Genomic DNA, 20,888 nt, shown 5'->3' with positions numbered 1-20,888 from the left:
CATCATTATGAAAGAATGTGAAGACAGAAAATCTCCAAGTAAAAGTACAAAAGAAATCCAAAGAAAACAACTGGAATATTTATGGGAAAATGCCAGAATTGACACTACTTATCAATAATAACTTTGAATGTAGGTGCCTTAAATTCCACAATTAAAAGATACAGAATGACTGAAAGACCCATCTAGTTGCTGCCTTCAAAAAAAACCACCTCATCAACAAAGATACACACATACTGAAAGAGAAAGGATGGAAAAAGATATCCCATGTTACTGGAAAGCAAAAATGAGCATGTGTAGCCATCTTAATGTCAGAAAAAATACACGTGAACACAAAAACTCTCAAAAGACACAAAGAAGGACAACTTATAATAACTAAGGGAACATGTGACATAGTAAATGTATATTTACACAATGTCAGGGCACCTTGCTATTCAAAACTAATGTTAAAAGGTAAAAAGAGAGAGTTCAATGCAATGATATTGAAGGACTTCACCACCCCACTTTCATCACTGGACAGATCAACTAGAAAAATAATCAACAAAGAAACAGAGATAATCTAAACTATGGACCAAAAGGACCTAATTAATATCTACAGAACTTTTCATACCACAGCTGCAAAATACACATTCTTTTCAGCAGTGCATGGAATTTTCTCTAAGATAGACTATATGATAGGACATAAAGTAAGTCTCAAAAATTCAAAAATAATTGAAATCCTAGCACTATCTTTTCTAATCACAATGGAATGAACCTGGAAATTAACAACCTAAGAAACTAGAAAATATACAGCAACATGGAGACTGAAGAACATGCTCCTGAATGAACATGGGGTCATAGAAGAAATCAAAAGGAAAATAAAAAAAAATCATAGAAATAAATTAAGATGATGACACACATGTCAAATATTATGGGATACAGCAAAAGCAGTGTTAAGAGAGAATTTTTTCTTGACAGGCAGAGTTAGACAGTGAGAGAGAGAGAGATTCAGAGAGACAGGTCTTCCCTCCATTGGTTCACCCCCCAAATGGCCACCACAGCTGGCGCTGTGCCGATCCGAAGCCAGGAGCCAGGTGCTTCTTCCTGGTCTCCCCTGCGGGTGCAGAGCCCAAGCACTTGGGCCATCCTCCACTGCCCTCCCAGGCCACAGCAGAGAGCTGGACAGGAAGAGGAGCAACCAGGACAGAACCAGCACCCCAACTGGGACTAGAACCCGGGGTGCTGGCGCCGCAGGTGGAGGATTAGCCTAGTGAGCCTCAGTGCCGCCCAAAAGAGAAATTTATAGAAATTAGTGCCCACATCAGGAAATTAGAAAGTCATCAAATAAATGACCTAACAATGCAACTTAAGGACCTAGAAAAAGCAAGAATGAACCAAATCCAAAATTAGTTGGAGGAAAGAATTAATTAAAAGTAGAAAGTAAATAAATAAAATTTTAAAAATACAAACTATCAGTGAAATGAAGAACCAATTTTGAAAAAAGAAAAAATGATGTATCATTAGTCCAACTAACCAAAGAAATGAAGATGTAAATTAATAAAATGAGAGATGAAAAAGGAGATGTTCATCAGATAACACAGAAATAAACAAATAATCAGGAATTACTACAAACAGCTATATGCCAACAAATAGGAAAATCAAGAAGAAATGTATAGATTTCAGGGCACATACAGCCTACCAAAACTGACTCATAAAGATGCAGAAAACCTAGACAGACAATGAGAAAGAATGAGATTGAATCAGTAATAAAAAATAGCTACCCATGTCATGATGCTCTGAAATATAAGTCCTTACACCAGGATGGTGCTCTCTGACCCTGAGTGGGTCTGAGCATTAAAGGTAGGAATGTGGTAGAGGATTTCCTGAGGTGAAACAGAAAAAATCTTACCCTAGGAATGATCAACATCTGACTGCAATGTAACTAGGATTCTGCTTGCTCCCACAAAGTGATGATGTTAACTCTTGCCATACAGCATATAACTCAGTATGTGTGTAGAAAAAACAATATTAGCAACTATGTATGTACGCACAGTATTGCATGTAACATTAGAATATCCAATGAAATGTATTTGTGTAACCAAATATGGGAGAAAAAGAAACTAAAATGATATATGAGAAAATGTCCCTCTGTTTGGGGCTCAGGCTTTTGCATAAAAATTCAACTGGAGGGGCTGGTGATGTGGTGTGGCAGGTAAAGCCACTGCCTGGAGTGCTGGCAACCCATATGGGCACCAGTTTGAGTCCCAGTTGCTCCACTGCCAATCTATCTCTCTGTTATGGCCTGGCAAAGCAATTGAAGATAGCCCAAGTCCTTGGGCCCCTGCCCCTTGCGTGAGAGACCCAGAAGAAAGCTCCTGGCTCCTGGCTCCTGGCTCCGGATTGGCCCAACTCTGCCCAATGTAGCCATTCTGGGGACTGAACCAGTGGAAAGAAGACCTTTCTTTCTCTGCCTCTGCCTCTCTGCAACTCTGCCTTTCAAATAAATAAAATAAATGTTTAAAAAAAAACAACTGGACCCAATGCTGGCATAATAGTAATAATAATAAAAGACTGCTTCCTGTCTTGGTGACTCATCTCTTATCAAATACCACTGCAATTCACTCATAATTTTATCACTAGAAGGGAATTTAATGCAGGCCCAGAGTGAGACATAGTTTTTACTCTAAAGAAATAGAAAAAGTGGCACAGCGGGTCAAGCCAGCACTTGGGACACCTGCATCCCACATAAGTGTGGAGGCTCCTGTCCCAGCTGCTCTGCTTCTCATCCAGCTTTCTGCTGATGTACGTTAGAGACAGCAGATGTTGGCTGAAGCATCTGAGCCCTTGCCAATCATGTCAAAGACCCAGATAGAATTCCAAGCTCCTAGCTAGGTCCTCACCCAGCCACAGTAGTTGCAGGCATTTGGGGACTGAAACAGTAGTTAGAAAACCTTTCTGTCACTCTGCCTTTCAAGGAGATGATAATAAATGAACTATTTTACAAAAGAAATATAGACAAATTGAGAAGCTTAAAAATAAATTCACCATTATTAACTTCACTATTAACAATTCAATTTTGAGAGTGTGGTATTCTTAATTTCATATATGAAAGAAGTAAAAGATCTGGTATATCCTTGTAAGGAGTTAAGCAAGGAATAATACTTTTATATTGCAAACTTGTATATTTTTAAAGTTTATTTATTTAATTGAAAGGAAGAGTTACAGAGAGGCAGAGACAGAGAGAGAGAAAGAGGTCTTCCATCCACTGGTTCACTCCTCAGATGGCTGAAATGGCCAGAAGCTATGCTGATCCAAAGCCAGGAGCCAGGAACTTCTTCCCAGTCTCCCATGCGAGTACAGGAGCCCAAGGACTGGGCCATCTTCCACTGCTTTCCCAGGCCATAGCAGAGAGCCGCATTGGAAATGGAGCATCCAGGACTTGAACCAGCACCTACATAGGATGCTAGCACCACAGCACCGGCCCCAACTGCATTTTTTTTCAATATCAACTGATATAAATAGGGGCTTCAAAAATTACTTCAAAAAATGTATATTTTCCCTAAATGTCTGGATGGAAATTGAACTTGTATTAATGTATTTATGCAGTTTCTTAATAAACAGTATAATTATATTTTAACGTATGTGTCAAAATCTCTCAAGTCATTGGGTGCAAACAGTTAACTCCAAAGTTGGTGGAATTTTTATCTCCTATTAAAAGCACCCCACCTGGGCCAGGACAATTCATTGTAAATGACTAGTTTAATGACCAATATCCCCTTGTCTGGGTCAACAGTTACAGATAGGGCTTTCCAATTTCTTTTTATAGTTGCACCCAACCCCTCCTGGCCATCAGCTTAAAACTGCCCTGGCACAGCAGCTTAGCATGCTGTGTCACAACACCAGCCCCTCTGTTCCTTTATTAACTCTTTGTATGTACCAAGTGTTCAAAATAGCACCCAATCGCTTTATTGCATGGTCTTTGAGCAGCACTTAATGCCATCATTTTGGTTCACTCCCCCCTCCAAAGTGTTTAAAACTATTAAAAAGTATTAATCATGACAAATTTTCCTGACTAGAAATAAATAATTGGTAGGACTGTCTTAAAAACATAATCTGCCTAGAATATATATGTAAAAGAAAAAAGGGTGGGGATAGGGAATAAACATGCCCAGGGAACTGTCATCCCAAAACAATAGTTTTAAAGTAAATACTCAAGACATTGACATTTGTTATGTCACCTGCTCCAGCACCCCTGTAGATAATGGAAAACAAAGTAGATGTGCTCCAGTTAGTAACAAAGTCCTCCCATCCAAACAATTGAGGTAAAACAGCCATTCCTGTAGAATTAGACTTAAATAGAATAAATTTGTTTAAAAATCCAAAATGAGGGGCCGGCACTGTGGCATAATGGAGAAAGCCTCCTCCTGCAGAGCCAGCATCCCATATGGGTGACAGTTCAAGTCCTGGCTGCTCCACTTCTGATCCAGCTCTCTGCTAATGCACTTGAGAAAGTTGTGGAAGATGGCAAGCACTTGTGCCCCTGCACCTATATGAAGAAGCCCTTGGCTCCTGGCTTCAGCCTGGTCCAGCCCTGGTCATTGCACCCATTTTGAGAGTGAACCAGTGGATGGAAGATTGATCTCTCTCTGTTTCTCTCTCTCTCTCTTTCTGGCTTTCAAATAAATAAATCTTAAAAAAATTCTCAAATCCAGTAACAGATTTCAATATTTACATTAATTTCATTCATCAGTCAGCCTATCTGACTACCTGACTGCAAAGTCCCCTGCCTCATATATCTGAGGTCTGTCCCTTTACGTGAGTAGTAAGCAATGCATTCACTGCCTTATTGCATTGCCACAGTGAGAGGGCAGTACCAAAGAGAATGCCCCACAATAAAGCACTTTAGGGTGATCGCTGATAGATAACATGGGTGAGTGCACTACTGACAGAAGCTTCCCACTGGGTGAATGGAAGACTTCAGTGAGAGGCATCCAGAGTTCCAGAGGGAGGGGATACTTTGGTTCTCTTCACATTACTAAGACTGAAGGGCCCAGGACCACTCAACAGTCCAGGGAGTAGCAATGAATGAACAGAACTGCATAATTCTTCCAAGAAGTAACTAGAAATCTTTAAAAGTTAACCAGTTGAAAGTAAAAAAATGCATTGAAAACATATGTATATGAACATGGTCTCATTAAACAGAATTATGAATAGATGAATTTCTTGTATAAACTACTCAAAACTAGAACAACTTCAGGTTAAACAGTGTCTATAATCAGATCATTCTTTTTTTTTTTTTTTTTTTTGACACACAGAGTGAACAGTGAGAGAGGGAGACAGAGAGAAAGGTCTTCCTTTTCTGTTGGTTCACCCCTCAATGGCCACTGGGGCCGGCGCACTGCGGCCAGTGCACCACGCAGATCCAAAGGCAGGAGCCAGGTGCTTCTCCTGGTCTCCCATGTGGGTGCAGGGCCCAAGCACTTGGGCCATCCTTCACTGCACTCCCAGGCCATAGCAGAGAGCTGGACTGGAAGAGGAGCAACTGGGACAGAATCCGGCGTCCCAACTGGAACTAGAACCCAGGATGCCGGCGCTGCAGGCAGAGTATTAGCCTATTGAGCCACAGCGCTGGCCATAATCAGATCATTTTAACATAGCAGAATCTTGAGTCTTGAAACAAGAGCTAAGTGGGAAGCTAAGTGTTTGTATGCATGTATATATAAAACTACACATTATAGGGGTCAGCACTGTGGCATAGCAGGTAAAGCCACTACCTGGGGTGTTGGGCACCCCATGTAGTTGCCGGTTCAATTCCCAGCTGCTCCACTTCTGATCCAGCTCTCTGTTGTGGCCTGGGAAAGCAGTAGAAGATGGGCCCCTGCACCTGTGTGGGAGACCTGGAAGAAGCTCCTGGCTCTTGGCTTCAGATCAGCACAGCTCCGGTCATTGCAGCCAACTGGGGAGTGAACCAGTGGATGGAAGACCTCTCTCTCTCTGCCTCTCCTCCTCTCTCTATGTAACTGAGACTTTCAAATAAACAAATAAATCTTTTTAAAAAACTATACATTATGACTTAATTTCCTATAAATATAAAATTTTCCACAGAATTACTCAACAAATTAATGGCAAGTATTACTAGGATTAGACAATGCTTTACAACAATTAAATTGTTGATATTTATCTTCCTTTTAAAGAAAACACAAAGAGTGTCAATATGGCTTAAGTGAGGACTACTCAAAGTTTGTTCACTGCATTATGTTTAAAGTATTTCACTCTTTTAAAACACAGATCCACAGCAGGCCTCCTACAGGAAGTCGAACACAGAATTTGAGTCTTGAACTTAATGCTTTTCAGTGCTTAAGACCTTGCCATAGGAGCCTCTTGAAAATTCTATCTATATTACAAAAGCAACAGACTATAAAAGCTTCATTATATGTAACATAACCATTGGTACATCCCACATTTATGAATATAACCAGCATTTGCTGTTTCACATGATATATTAACAAAAGAATGTAAGTCTATGACCAACATATAGAAAAAAAAATTGTTTTGAAGTGTGTAATTCCAATTAAATCTGAGTGGAAACAACAAAAAACTGACTCATAGTTAAAGGCTTAGAAGATGGGCCCCTGCACCCATGTGGGAGATCCAAAAGAAGCTTCTGGCTCCTGGCTTCAGATCAGATCAGCTCTGGCCACTGCAGCCACTTGAGGAGTGAGCCAGCGGGTGGAAGACCTCTCTCTCTCTCCCTCTCTCTCCCTCTTTTTCTCTCTCTCTGCCTCTCTGTAACTCTGCCTTTCAAATAAATTAATAAATCTTTGTGAAAAAGCTTCTTTAAAAATATTCAAGATGTTCTATACAAAGTAATGTCACAAAGGACATAGGTTAGAGATGAGAAGAAAAGGTTGAATAAATTTACAAAACAAGAAACATCAGTAAAATCTTAGTAATAAATCCTTTTTTTTTAGCGAACCAACAGTTCTGTTTTTTAAAGATTTATTTATTTTAAAATTAGACCTACAGAGAAAGAGGGAGAGACTGAGAGAGGTCTCCCATCTGTTGGTTCATTCCCCAGACAGCCACAATGGCCCAGGGCTAGGCCAGGCCAAAACCAGGAGCCAGGAGCCTCTTCTAGGTCTCCCATGCAAGTGGCAGGAGTCCAAACACTTGGACCATCTTCCACTGCTTTTCCCAGATCATTAGCAGGAAGCTGGCTAGGAAGTGGAGCAGCCAGGACACAAGCTGGTACCCACATGGGATACTGGCATCATTGGTAGCATCTTTACCCACCATGCCACAATGCTGGTCCCAGTAATAAATCTCTATTAATAATTATTTGGAAAATAAATGAGTTAAATTCTCAAAACAAAAGCCATGGAGTGGATGAATGAATAAAACAAAACTAAGATATGACTATATGTTGGATACAAGAGACTCATTCACTCTAAAGCACACTAACAGACTGAAAATGAAAAGACAGAAACACAGTTCAATTGAACAATGCATGAGAACAAATGGGTCTAACAGAAATATACAAAACCTCCATTCAAGAGCAACAAAATGAAAATTCATCTAAAGTGCACATGGAGTATATGTGGTCATACATTAGGTCACAAAGCTAGTCTTAAAAACATAAGCCTAATATTATGTCAAATATCATTTCAAACCACAGTGATATGAAAGTAAAAACCAATACAGATGGATTAGAAATTTTACAAATATGTGGGAATAAAACAATATGCTCTTAACAACTATTGGAGCAAAAGAACTTAAAAATGAAGTTAAAAATATTTTAAAGCAATTAAAAAAGAAACACAACATAACAAAACTGATAGGATTCAGCAAAACATAGCAAATCACTCCAAAATAAAAAAAGATCTGGAGGCTGGCATTGTGGCATAGTAGGCTAAGCCCCTACCTATAGTGTTGGCATCCCATATAGGTGCCAGTTCATGTCCCAGCTGATTTGCTTCCAATCCAGCTCTCTGTTATGGCCTGGGAAAGCAGTAGAAGATGGTCCAAGTGCTTGGGCTCCTGCACCCATGTGGGAGACACAGAATAGCAAGAGAAAGAGAGACCTTCCATCCATTGTTTCACTGCCCAAATTGCCTCAATGGCCAAGCTGGGTTGGTCTGAAGCCAGGAGCCAAGAGCTTCTCCCAGATCTCTCACATGGGTTTAGGGGTCCAAGGACTTGGGCCATCCTCCACTGCTTCCTCAGGCACATCAACAGGGAGCTGGATCTGAAATGGAACAGGGACTCAAACCAGTGCCCACAGGGGATGCTGGCATTGTAGGTGGCAGCTTTACCTGCTATGCCACAATGTCGATCCCTGAACTTCTTTTTGTTAAAAAAAAAATCTATTTATTTACAGGCAACATGCCAGAGAGATCTTCCATCTACTGGTTCAAAAACCAAATGTCTGCGATGGCTGGAACTGGTCTAGGCTGAAGCCAGGGACCAGGAACTCTATCCAAGTCTCTCACACGATTGGAAAAACTCCAATTTCAGGGAGCTGGAGCAGAAGTGGAGCAACTGGTAACTGAACTGGCACTATCAGTGTCCCCATTGGTAGCTTCACCTGCTATGCCACAACACTGGCCCCATCAATAAACTTCTTGAAAACTCCTAGTGTGAGCATGTCAGACAAAAATTTTTGCATCAAAATAACCTTATCTTTTATTTCAACTTTCCACAATCTTTTTGAAATATCCTCATACATGCAATTGGAGCTTCAGATGGAAAAGAGAATGAATAAATCACAAAATGTATGTTTAGTCATGGCCAAAACATCCCGTGATTTGTGAACATCAATTTATAGATTGACAATCCCCAGTGACACCCTAATTGGGATAGATACAAGGAAAATGATCCTAAAGTAATCAGAAACTGAGGAATCTCATATAAAAGAAAATAACTTGAAAGCAGTGAGAGAAATTATAGCCCATAGTACACCAGGAACAACCAGGCATGAATGATGTCTGAGTTCACCTCTGAAACTATGGAAAGACATTTGAATGAAAATATCCTCCAATCCCTGATTCATGATCTAGAACTATTCTAAAATGTGAGGCGAACAGGAGTGGGCACTGTAGTACAATGCATTCAGGTGCTGATTGGAATGCCCATTTATCCTATCTGAGCATCTGTGTTCAAGTTCTATCTCTACTTTTAAGGCAGCTTCCTGCTAATGTGCCTAAAGGGAGGTAGTAGGTGTTGGCTCAAGCACTGGATCCCTGTCACCTGCACAGGAGACCTAGATTGAGGTCAAGCTTCCTGGAACTAAAGCCTGAGCTTGCCTCAGCTGTGGAACTTTGGGAATGAGCCAACAGATGAAAGATGCCTCTCTCTCTCTATATATATATATATGTGTGTGTGTGTGTGTGTGTGTGTGTGTGTGTGAGACTCTGCCTTTTTAAATAGACACTGAAATATGAGGTGAATCACACATGTTCTAATGAAAACAAACTACTAAATTAACCACCAGTAGACCTGCACTATTGAATGCTAAAGGAAATAATGCAAAATTTTAATGTGGATGTTTAGTAAAGAATCAGGATAATTTAAAACGGTATACATGGGTGAGCATAGGGCAAGCATTGTGGTGCCGTGGGTTAGGCTATCCCCCGAAATGCCAGCATTCCATTTAAGCACTGATTTAAGTCCTGGCTGTTTCACTTCTGGTTCAGCTCCCTGCTAATTAACCTAGGAAAAGCAATAGAAGATGGCCTGAGTACCTGGGCCATTGCCACCCAAGTGGGAAACCTGGATGGAATTGCAGGCTTCTAGCTTTGGCCAGGCCAAGCGCAGTGCCAGTCATGTTTGTCTCTTCCTTTCTCTAACTCTGCCTTCCAAATAAAATAATACAAAAATTATGAGTAAAGATAAAAGGCTATATACCTTTTATTCTCTTAATTTTGTCAAAGGAGTTATGATTATTTGAAGAAAAACTTATACTATGTGGGACACATATATTTATTGATTATGTAAACATATGTATAAAATCATAGCACAATGTATAGAGGTCAAAAACGGAACTAATCTATTGAACAGATCCTATAATAGCTATGAAGCATTACAGTATAACCTCAAGAATATTTGGCAAATTATTTGTAGTTTAAATCTTTGGAGGCATTAATAGCAAATTCATGCATAATCAGAGAAAATTAATGAAACAAAGCAATATATGTTTTTGATAGGACTGCCACAACACAGTACTATAGGTGGGGTGGCTTCAACAACAGAAAATTATTTTGTCATAGTTTTGGAGGATGAAAGTTCAAAGAACACACTGCCTCTGGGTTGGTTTCTACTTCCCATTGATGCCTTTCCTTTTGGTTTGAAGATGGCCAAATTCTCACCACAACCTCTCTCGGTCTTTTCTGCAGGTGCTCTCTTCCTTCATTGTCTTTCTTACAAAGTCCCAAGTTGGATTGGATTAGGATCCACCTAAGGCCCTCAGTTAACCTTAACTGCCTATTTGAAGGTATTCTCTCAAATAGTAATTTGGGGATTAGAGTGGCCATTCATAGATTTTGGGAGAAAATAATTCAGTCCATAATATAGAACTAAACAAACAAGAGAAGTACCAAAATGAAATATTTAGAATAATTTATAGGTGCAGGCATTTAGCCTCATGGCTAAGATGTCAATTAAAATCTCTTTGTACCACACAGGAGTCCCTGGGCTTGATTCCGACCCCAGCTTCCAGGATGGGTAAGTTCCGATAGGCAGCAGTGATGGTTCAAGTAATTTAGTTAGACACCTGTGTGGAAGGCCTGAATTGAACTCCCATCATCTGACTTCAGCCTGCCCAGTTCCACTTACTGCAGGCATCTGGAGAATAAACTAGTGGATAGAAGATCTCTGTCTCTGAAATAAACAAAACATTTATAAATTATTAAAAATACTTGATGAGCCAGAAGAAAGGTAATAAAGAAAGAGGAAGAAGTCAGATGAGACAAATGGAAAACAAGTATCCATATTATCATAAATACGAATAATAAGGGTTCCATTTCATCTTTTATGTTCCACAACAATGTAGCATATTCTCATCCAGGTTTCAATTGGAATTATATAACAAAATGTCTTTTTTTTAACATTTTATTTATTTATTTATTTGAGAGGCAGAGATACAGGGAGAGGGAGAGATGGGGGGAGAGAGAGAGAGAGAGAGAGAGAGAAAGAGAGATCTTCCATCCTCTGGTTCACTCCCCGAATGGCTGCAATGGGTGGAACTGAGTTGATCCAAAGAGAGGAGCCAGGAGCTTCTTCTGGGTCTCCCACAGGAGTGCAGGGGCCCAACGAATTGGGCCATCTTCCACTGTTTCCTCAGGCCATAATTAGAAAGCTGGATCAGAAGAGGAACAGCCGAACAAAATGTCTTTTTGATATGGCATCAGAAAGAACAGAGACCAATTTGCACCCATATTAGATAGCTCTAATGTCAAAAGCATGAAAATTTTACCTTGCTTCTATATATTCTGATGCTACATTATATTTATTATTGTGATTCCATTTTAATTAGTAAATCCCCTTGAGGATTGTATCTTGGTGCTGCAGATTAATCTGCTGCCTGTCATGCTAGCATCAAATGTGGGCACTGGGTTATATCCTGGGAGGTCTACTTCCAATCCAGCTCCCTGCTAATCCACCTAGGAGAGCAGCAGCAGATGGCCCAAATATTTGCACCCCTCCCATGCATTTGGGAGACCTGGATGCAGTTCCAGACTCCAGGCTTTGGTCTGACCCTACCCCAACCATTGTGGCCATTTAAGGAGTGAATCAGGGGATAGAAACTCCTTCTTTCTCTCTCTCTTCCTCCCCCCCTTTTCTCTATAACTCTGCCTTTCAAATAAGTTTTTTTTTTTGTTTTCAAATAAGTTTTTAAAAATAATAAACCTTTGGGGCCTGAGCTGTGGCATAGCCGGTAACACTGCTTCCTGTGATGCTGGCGTCCTATATGGGTGCTGGTACAAGACTTGGCTGCTCCACTTCCAATCCAGCTCTCTGCTATGGCTTGGGAAAGCAGTAGAAGATGGCCCAGGTCCTCGAGCCCCTGCACCCACATGGGAGACTCGGAAGAAGCTCCTGGCTCTTGGCTTCGGATCGGCACAGCTAAGGCCATTGTGTCCAATTTGGGAATGAACCAGCAGATGGAAGACCTCTCTCTCTCTGTCTCGCCTTCTATCACTGTGTAACTCTGACTTACAAATAAATAATTAAATCTTTAAAAATTAAAAATAATAAACCCTTATAAATTTCCTAAAATACATGGCTGAAAACAAGCTGAGGAGTAATTAAGTAATGAGTTTACTGGAGATACATTCACTTTCTTTTGTCTTAGAAACATGTACAGATCTCTGGAATCATATCTGGAAGAAAAGGTGAATTGAGGGAGTTCAAAGAGAAGTGACTGGGCTTGCTTCTAGATTCTACTGTGAACAGCAAGATCATGATAGAAATGACTTGAGAATAGTGGACACATCAGCTAAAAAAACAAAATCAGATTCTCCACAGGGGAAGATTTCCTTCTACATTAGAGAGGCAGGAAAATGCTCCCTGAAAGAGCATTCATAATTCTATTACTTAGTAGAGATAAAATATATTCTCTAAAAGTTAATGAAAACATTTTTGTTATTTATTTTTTATAAAAAATTAATACTACTGCAAAGGAATGCTATAATTTTGAGAATTATTATTTAAATCAATTATAGTATAACCAAGAAACAATCAAAATGGTGTTACTAAAATTCATACCACAGAATATACTGGGTAGAATTAGCCATTTTCCTATGCACAAAGAATTCCATATTAGTGCTTCCCATAGAACTTCTCTTGCTTTTATATATCTAATATTCCATAGAAAGTATGACTCTTAAAACCGATGTTTTTCCAGGAGCCAGGAGCTTCTTTTGGTCTCCCACATGGTGCAGGGCCCTAAGCACCTGGGCCATCCTCCACTGCCTTCCCAGGCACATCAGCAGGAAGCTAAATCAAACATGGAGCAGCTGGGACTCAAACTGGTGCTCATATGGGATGCCGGCGCCTCAGGTGGCAGCTTTACCTACTTCGCCACAGTGCTGCCCTAGTACATTTTCCAAGTAATTGTTCTAAACAGCATACCTCTTTTATTTACACTTTTATGTATTTCTTCCCCACAATGTTGGCTTTGTCATTTTACTTGCTTTAGCCTATGGAACATCAGGAAATATGATACAAAGTTTTAAAAATTAACTGCTTGCTCAGGTTTGCTTTACTGGACATAATTACCTTGTGAAGAAGCCTGGGAGTTGCCTGTTGGAGACACAGGACCCAGCTGAGATATAGTGCCAACCACCATACACATGAGTGAAGCCATCTGCAAGGCACCAGCACCAGTACAGGCCCCAGATGACTTAACCCTAATACGTGTGCTCACTTCGGCAGTACATGTATTAACCCTCATTTGTGACCCCAGGCAACACCACAACAGGAATTACCTACCTGAGCCCACCTTAAAATGTAGAATACAATTATAAATATAGTGGTTACACTTTAAATTTGCAAGTTTTTTGTGGACTTGTTGAAAATCTAATGGTGTTATGTATTGGTGAGAAAAAAACTGAATTACATGCCAAATACAATGATTAGAACTTCAATTTCACACAGATATATTCATGAGCATGAGCCACGCCAACCAGAGTGATGTCAGCAAGGTCACTACCACATGAGAGTCTGCAGATCATAGACTATGCTTCAGGGGCTGGCACTGTGACATAGCAGATAAAGCTGCCCTCTGCAGTGCCAGCATCCTATATGAGCACCGGTTCGAGTCCCGGCTGCTCCACTTCTGATCCGGGTCTCTGCTAGTGCCTGGGAAAGCAATAGAAGGTGGCCCAAGTCCTTGGGCCCCTGCCCCTACATGGGAGACCTGGAAGAAGTTCCTGGCTCCTGGATTTGGATCAACACAGCTGCGGCCTGTGGCCATCTGGGAACTGAACTTGTGGATGAAAGACCTCTCTCTCTCTGCCTCTGCCTCTCTGTAACTCTGCCTTTCAAATAAATGTTAATTTTTAAATAGACTATTCTTCAATTTTTTACATGTATTTTGCATTGTATATCATTTCATTCGTATTTATTTAAACAATAAAGTGATTGATTGCCATTTTAAACATTTGAAAAAAGTTTAATATTAAATGTCTATAGAATTTATGACTATCAACCATTGATAACTAGAATTAAGTGAGAAAAACTTGTGTTACAAACCTTTGGGGCTCACACAATCCATAAACAGTATGGGGAGAAAGGATAAGGACATCCATGGTCAAGCCAAAGTCTCTAAACAGTTCTAGATTGACTGTGACTCCTAAAATCAATCTCAAAACTACACTTGAGTATTGAACTAGCTGTGGCAAGACAGACAGTACTGCTCAAAACTAAGAGAGCCTGATATCCACAAATCATGTGACACTAGTCCACTCACTTATCTCCTAAAAATCTCCTTTGTTCCATCTCTCTTATCAGGCAGACAGATCCTTATCACCTCCCCTGTCCTGACAGGAAGAGGGGGCATCATCACATCTCTATACCAATGGTGGTTACAGACTAGGCTTCAGAGAGCTCCAACTCTGCAAATAATGGAAGCAGAATGAAGTACTGGGAATGGGGTTGGGGCAATATAGATAGACTCTCAGATAGGACAAAGTACCCCCTCCACTGCAGGTAACACCTTCAAGACCCTTCCAATAAGAAATATTTCCTAGAGCATTGCTTCTCATAGATCATACAAACTTTCCAATGTCACCCAGTCTGTAGTAGCTTATGCATGAGCTAAGATGGCATCACTCAAATCTCTGTCTTTCTGGGCAATAGGATCTATAGTAGCCTCAGCCATACCATGCTAGAATCTTCTCCTTTAAAAGGGATTCATTTGTTCACCTGAAGCATTAAGCAGGTGTGGACCAAAGGGTTATCCTTTCAGGTGGATTTCTACTCATGAAATCATTCTTCCTTACAGCAAACTACTTTTTTCTAAAGAAAATAGGATCATCCTTCAGCACTCTAATTTCCCTTAGAGATCCAACATTCTTGGAAACTAGAATTCATGTGTCTATAAACCCATACAACGTTATGGGCAGGATACACAGGTACAGCAGGGGGCAGGAAGTTTCACTTGCTGAAGAGACGCAACAAATCCCACAAATATAACTACACTGTTGTAAAAAGGCTGCACACACTTCACAATGATTTCTCTGGGAAATCAGGGCTATGTCACTGGTACTGGGAATGCCTTCAAGTTACAGATGGATAAACCAATGCCATATAGGTCAGTAACAGGATCCTCTTGTGGCTGAGCTGGAACTAGACTCACTCCAAACACCTCCCGGCTCATACAATCTGCATTTGCTCCTTGTTCCACTGCCACCTTGGATTGACCACATCATTTGTGGAACATGTGAAATCAGATTCTGCATGATGCAAGAACACAAGCCATCTAGCAAAGCACCTACCTCCAGCAGAGTAATCACTGGAAGCTCAGCCCATGGTGGGCTTCCTCACCCTCAGACCTTAGGTTCTAATGACTGTGCTGTTCCCCACAGACCAAGAGCTGTGGCAAGCATCTCTCTATCAGGCCTCACCCACGTGAGAGCCACCAATGCTTCTGTTCCTAAAAAGAGGAAAACACATGTTCCACTCCCCAGAGACCCCCGTGGTCTGTGGGCCACATCTTTCCCTCTGGCGCTTACCTTCAGGAACACAGAATACATTCAGTGCCTTTGAATCAGCATCAGGACAGTTGCAGGGCCTAGAATTTCAGGGAAGAAGAGGACGGGAGTGAGCAACATGACCCACGCTGAGAAAGACCTGAAAAATCCCTTCCCATGGATCTGTGCTGGTGCTGTCATGGGAGGGAATGACTTCATTTCCCCCAGGCCTCTGCACCCCTTCACAAAGAAATAAGAAAATGATGTGTCTATTTCCTGGGCACACAGCCCTGCTACCTTGAGACAAAATATGATGCATCAGAATTGGCTAATATCTGCCAACCATGTAGAATACTGGTGACTAATTTATGGATTCACAAGCTTGCATTTTAAAGGAATGTTTGAGGAATACAGAAATTATACTGTGGACAGTGGTAATCACTGTCATTATATTTATTTTAATTTTTAGTTCAGACAATTGTACTGTATTTTTAGAACACATATGTTTTTATTACAGATCTTCCACAAAGCATGGGGAAAATTGCAATGAGTATTTTACTTTAAGATATTTGAACAAGAAACTGATCTTACTATGGCACTCATGTCTAACCTTTAAAAAGATGTTTGCTTTGTAGAGATGGTAAGAAATGTAGACAAGGAACCAAAAAAAGCTAAAAATGATGACCATGACAAGACAAAGAATGAGAGAAAAGTGAACAGTTCTGGAAAAGGGTCAGAGTTAGATATCACAAAGTGAGGATCACACTGAACTAAAAACTAAAGGTAAAATCCACAGGCTGCTTCAGGAGCACATTTACATAGCTGTCAAATGTTGCATTTAAATCTCACCTCCGTATGAGATTGCCCACTCAGATTGTACCACCTTTTACATTTTTACGATTGGTGGTTTGCAGAACAATAAATCCTGTGTTTTGTTGCAGTGTGTTCTATACCAGTGCTCACCATTCCTCCTTCAAATTGACTGTACTTAGTTCTAGGAATTTTATAGTTTTTAAAATTTTACATCACTATATATCCAAAGATTTGTTTTATTAATATGCAATAAAGGCTTAGAAATTTTTTTAAAAAATAAAAAGATGCTTGCTCTAATCTATTAGAGTAACTTGTGAATCTTCCGTGGGTCATATTCGAGAGTTGGGAAAACTCTTCTATTGTATACACTGGAATAAGATATGGGGACCCAAGTTATATGCCTCCCAAACTGATTGTACAGATACAAAAATTACAATGTCTGGTAGCTACTTCCCTGGAAACTCCTGAAATCCATCTGTTCATCTATGTCACAAATCCTCCCTTACCCTTTTGAGAACAGGACCTCAACCTTCCCTGACATTTGCTGCTTTGTGCTACCCACTTAGCAAGGAGGTCAAACAGAATTTCATGGATCTCCCACTACTAAAGAAGCTCCTCTCCAAATAGAGATGGGCATGGCTCCTGTGGTCAGGGCTGATATGTTCTTGAGTGGGAATGTGATGTGCTAACTCTTGGTTAATAACCTACCCATGGTTTCCTCTATACCTAAGAGATCATTTGCACTGTTCAAATTCCTGTGGCTTCTCTGACTCCACCCTTGCTCCACAGTGACTTTATTCCACAAACTAAGGAAGGAGTCTCAAACTTCGAAGCCTAGGCCCCTGCATCTCAGACCAGAGAAGCACCTGTGCCATGAATATATAGAGCTCAAAGTTATACTCCTTGAAATAGAAAATGAACTTGCAGGTATCAAAGAGCTAGCCTGTACCAAAGAGCATTTGGTCCTATGTCCTTTCCTAGGAATGGTTCCTCCTATTTATGTGGTCATACACCTCTGCCACCAGGATTCTCATACTAGAATTGGAGGTGTGGATTCTGGGAGGATTCCTGAGAAGAGAGAAAGTAGGAAGACCACACTCACTGATAGTTTGCTGTCCGAGGCACTCATTTTCTCTGTGTTCAAGCTGTATACTCCATGTGTTGGCTGGACTTCACAATTTGGAGGATTTATCTTTTTCTGTATGCAGAAGAATGAATAGTCCCTGTTATGAAGATACAGGGACTGACAATCAGGGAGCAGGATTGACAAATGCAGAATCCAACAAAGATTAAGAGCTATGGACAACCTTTTCTGATTACCACTACTAAAAATATTTAGTCATGTTCAAGTGCAGTCTGGCCATGTTTGGTTTGTATTTATTTATTTTACAAATATATTCTTTAAACAGATATTCAGATAAAATTAATATCACCTTTCCTCACAACCCCTGTCCTGAATCAATCATTGTGATGTACAGTTTACATCCTCCTATCACTTTTCTCTTGTATTTATATCCACATGTCTATAGAAATATGCAGTGAAGGGAAGACAGATTTCATGTGGATCTGAGTTTGGAATACTACAATATTAAATATTACATTAAACCCCAAAATAATCCAATATGTACTTTTAAAAATATCAGAAATCATATAACTTTCTTATGTAGTATAATTGAGTCATGAATATAGCTCACTTATCATGGAATTCATGAACTAAAAATATACATACAATTCATTCCTTTCCAGTTCTTGGTAGCCATCTCTGCTGCCAATTTAGAACATTTTAGCACCTCTAAAAGAAAGTAGGAGGTGGGGGCAGTTGGCCTAGTGCTCAACATGCTGCTGGGGACACCCAGATCACATAGTGCCAGGGTTTGAGTGCCATTTCCACTGCTGGTTGAATTCAAGCTTCCTGCTAGTGGAAACCCTGGGGACACATCCAGCAGGCAACAGCTCAAGTGACTGGGAACCTTAAGCCATTTGGAGACCTGGATTTAGTTCCCAGATCCCAACTTTTAAAAAGTTGTTTTAAAAATAATCAATTTGTTAAAAAGAGAGAGAGAGAAAGGGAGAGAGAGAGAGAGATCGGAAGAGAGATTATCCACCCAGTAGTTCACTCACCAAATGCCTACTACATCTAAGACTGGGCCAGCCTGAAGCCAGAAACCTTAGATTTCAATCTGTGTTTCCATGCAGATTGCAGGAACCCATGTACTTACTAAACATCGCCTACTATGATCGCCTACTGCCTCCCATGGTGTGCACCAGCAAGAATATGGAATTGGAAGAGCAAGGTTCAAACTCAGCTACTCTCTGATATGGAATGTAGACATCCCAATTTAACTACTACACCAATCATCCATCTCAGCATAAAAATTTTATATTAGAGTATCAAGTAGATGTTACCTCCTTTCCTCTCATGGAAAACATTTACAAACAGACAACAAACCTTTGAAATATTGATTTTCCATGGGAGAAAATGGTTTATAATGCTGTAAGTTTCAGGGCAGAAGTTGGCATCTGGCTACTTGGGGAGATCTCTGCACATTTATGGGTTTGTTGTCAGACTTAGTGCTCTGAATTGGAAATGATTTGTCCCCTCTGAAACTCATGAGGAAATTTAACCCCAATTGTGAGATATTAAAAAGTGGGTCCAAGGACCAGTGCTGTGGCCTAGCAGGTAAAGCTGCCACCTGTGGTGCCCGCATCCCACATGGGCACCAATCCAGCTCTCACTTATGGCCTGGTAAAGCAGTAGAGGATGGCCCAAGTCTTTGGGCCTCTGCACCAGAGTGAGAGACCCAGAGGATGCTCCTGGCTCCTGGCTTCGGATCAGCCCAGCCAGTTGTGGCCACATGGGGAGTGAATCAATGAATAGAAGACACCTCTCTCTCTAGCTCTCTCTCGCTCTCTCTCACTCTCTGCTTCTCTTCTCTGTGCGTAACTCAGACCTTCAAATAAATAAATGAATCTTAAAAGGGAGGGGGAGTCCAGGTCAGACTTCATAAGAGGTGACTAGGATAAATCCACTCACGTGATTAACGGGTTAATGGCTGATCTCCTCGGGGTCTCCCATGAAATCCGCTTTGAATTGGCCTCTCTCTCCCACCCTCTATTTGTCCCTGAGCCACCTCAGGCCTCTGCCAAAAAAAAAGGACACCGCCAGACGCTGCTCAACCTCGGACCAAAACCTTGAGCCAAACAAACCGCTTCTACCGCCCACCCGGCGTGGGACGCTGTGCTCAGGTAACAGCAGAAGGACTCAGTGCCCCAGGAAGAGCTACTCCGAGAGAACCCGGCGGTGTACCTGAGACTCCACACCCCGTGTAGTTAGAAAACTCAGGGCAATCAGGCACCCTGGGCAGAGAGAGGGGCAGGAGGACCCGCAGACCACAGCTCCTCCCCACAGTGCAGTCCACAGTCTCCCTGAGGACCGGCCCGCCCTAACTGCACAAACAGGGCAGACCTGGGGCTGCGGTCCCTGGGCGGAGTCCTCACGGGCAGAAGCCCGGGTCCTGGCCACCAGCGCAGCTCCCACCCGGTGGGCCCCACACTCACCATTTCCTCGCTTCCGCGGCATTCTGGGGTCCTTGGGCGGCTCCTGCGGTGCAGGAAGGTCACACAGCGCAGCCCCTGAGGCACCCGAGCCCGCTCAGCAGCAGCCCCGGGGACCCCTCCCAGCGCTGCCACAAAGAAAGATCCCGCGGGGCTCCGCAGGGTCGCCCTGACGTGCCTGATTGGACAGTGGCCGCAGCCGGCCACGCGACGTCACAGAAGGTGCAGCCAATCAGAATCCCCTAGGCTGGGGCGGTTCCTTGGGGCGGTGCCTGGTAACAGGGGAGGTGGGGCTCAGACTGAAGCCGCCGTGTTCTCCGGCCCGGGTGCTCCGGCAGCAGGGGGCGCTGTCCCTGCTCTGGGCACCTCAGCTTCTGGGCGCCCTCAGCTGTCTGCGGTCCTGCTGGATCCTGTGAGCCCAAGCTTGCTTCCTGAGAGCTGCAGTTTACAAGGTGCTGCTGAACGCGTGCCTTTCCCGCAGTCTTGGCTTGCTGTTGTTAGCTCATCTGAAGGTTTGTAAAGCTGTTTATCTGAATGTAGTTAAAGATATCCCATGGACTATTTCATCTTTCATTTCTCTTACAGGGATGTGTTTGTGAGTCTCTGTTTTGTCCTTCAAATCGTTTTCTGTTTATTTCCTGCTGGTGAATAGTATACCAGTTGATGGCATATATTGACTTTCTACCCAGTAATCTTGTTTAATTTTGTTAATATTTTCTGTTATATATGAATTATGTTGGATTATCTGTTGATAATGGCATCACCCACATATATTGATAGTTTTGTTGCTTAAAAGTTGGTCCTTTCACCCAGTATTTCCTTTTTATTAATTTATCTGACCACAACTCATGTACA

The 20,888-nt window shown here is 41.6% G+C and overlaps 1 long non-coding RNA gene across 3 annotated transcripts; it reads right to left on the bottom strand.

Annotated features, from left to right (window-relative positions):
* Positions 1–10,573: 10,573 nt before the first annotated feature.
* Positions 10,574–20,267, bottom strand: LOC138845444 (uncharacterized). Of its 3 annotated transcripts, none has more exons than XR_011382702.1 (5): positions 20,037–20,267; positions 19,513–19,618; positions 17,581–17,701; positions 15,708–15,766; positions 10,574–10,851 (listed from the first exon to the last, which is right to left on the bottom strand). It is a non-coding gene; the product is annotated as an uncharacterized lncRNA (long non-coding RNA). The 3 variants fall into 3 exon arrangements; XR_011382701.1 differs by having other exon boundaries at positions 17,581–17,676; XR_011382703.1 differs by lacking the exon at positions 19,513–19,618 and having other exon boundaries at positions 17,581–17,676.
* Positions 20,268–20,888: the final 621 nt, after the last annotated feature.

Source organism: Oryctolagus cuniculus, chromosome 15 (genome assembly GCF_964237555.1).
Source record: "Oryctolagus cuniculus chromosome 15, mOryCun1.1, whole genome shotgun sequence".
Lineage (NCBI taxonomy): Eukaryota > Metazoa > Chordata > Mammalia > Lagomorpha > Leporidae > Oryctolagus > Oryctolagus cuniculus.
The sequence above is the reverse complement of the archived record's forward strand: the minus strand, read 5'-3'. Positions and strand labels throughout refer to the sequence as shown.